A 1,420-nucleotide genomic window follows, 5' to 3' on the forward strand; every position below is an offset into this window, starting at 1 on the left:
ATGGACGACGGCCCAAGGTGAGCGGCGGTTCTGGGCGGAGCCCATGTCCGACCACCGCCGCAGCCCCAACCCCAGGGCGCGGGCTCGCCGACGTCACCGCCCCCTCCTCCCTTCTTCTCCCTCACAGGATCTGGCACAGAGGAGCTGCTCCGCCATGGCCGACAGCTAGTCCTGGCCATGGGTAGCCTGGCCCGAAAAAGCCCGACCCGGTCCGGCCCGACGCTGCTCTCGGGCCGGGCTCGAGCCTAGATTTTGAGCCCGATGGCCTGGCCAGGCCGGGCCCGGGCCCGTCATTTTTGCAGTTTTCTGAAGGGGCCCGACCCAAGGCCCGAGGCCCAGCGGGCTTTTACATGTTCGGGCCAGGCTTTGGCCCAAAAACTAGGCCCGATTGCCGGGCCGGGCCAGGATCAGGCCCATGTTTTTTGGCTCGGGCTTGGCTCGGCCCGGCACGAGGTTTGGCCAGGTATACCGACAGCCGAAGGTTAGCGGCGGTTCTGGGCGGAGCCCACGTCCATGCTTGACCGCCGCCTCATCCCTAGCTCCAGCCCGCCCTCCTCGGCTTCCATGCCGTCGTTCAAGGTGGCAAGCCTCGCAGCCGGCGGCAATGCTGTGACGCCCTCGATTCAATCGTACACTAATCATACACGCAAATGTGTACGATCAAGATCAAGGACTCACGGGAAGATATCACAACACAACTCTAGACACAAATTAAAATAATACAAGCTTTATATTACAAGCCAGGGGCCTGGAGGGCTCGAATACATAAGCTCGAACAAAAGAGTCAGCGGAAGCAACAATATCTGAGTACAGACATAAGTTAGACAAGTTTGCCTTAAGAAGGCTAGCACAAAACAACAACGATCGAAAAGGCAAGGCCTCCTGCCTGGGAGCCTCCTAACTACTCTTGGTCGTCGGCGTCCGCCACGTGGTAGTAGGCACCCTCGGGGTAGCAGCCGTCGTCAAAGGTGGCATCTGGCTCCTGGACTCCACCATCTGGTTGCAACAACCAGAAAGAAGAAAGAAGGGGGAAAAGGGGGAGCAAAGCAACCGTGAGTACTCATCCAAAGTACTCGCAAGCAAGGATCTACACTACATATGCAACATTATCAAAGGAAGGCTGTATATGTGGACTGGGCTGCAGAAATGCCAGAATAGAGAGAAGGTCTAGTCCTATCGAAGACTAGCATCTTCTGGAAACCACCATCTTGCAGCAAACAGGAGGGAGTAGAGTAGCATAAAGTAAAGCGGTAGTAGTGTTATCAACCTCGGCCAGAGATCCTTTCTCGACTCCCTGCGAGAAAGCAATCCCAGAGCCATACTATCCAGTTATCATCACAATCAAATCCTCATCACCATCCAGTTCTCATCACAAGTATCCAGTTCTAGTTGTATCGATCGGGATACAACTCCAAGTGTC

The sequence above is a fragment of the Triticum aestivum genome, chromosome 4A (assembly GCF_018294505.1).
Source record: "Triticum aestivum cultivar Chinese Spring chromosome 4A, IWGSC CS RefSeq v2.1, whole genome shotgun sequence".
NCBI lineage: Eukaryota > Viridiplantae > Streptophyta > Magnoliopsida > Poales > Poaceae > Triticum > Triticum aestivum.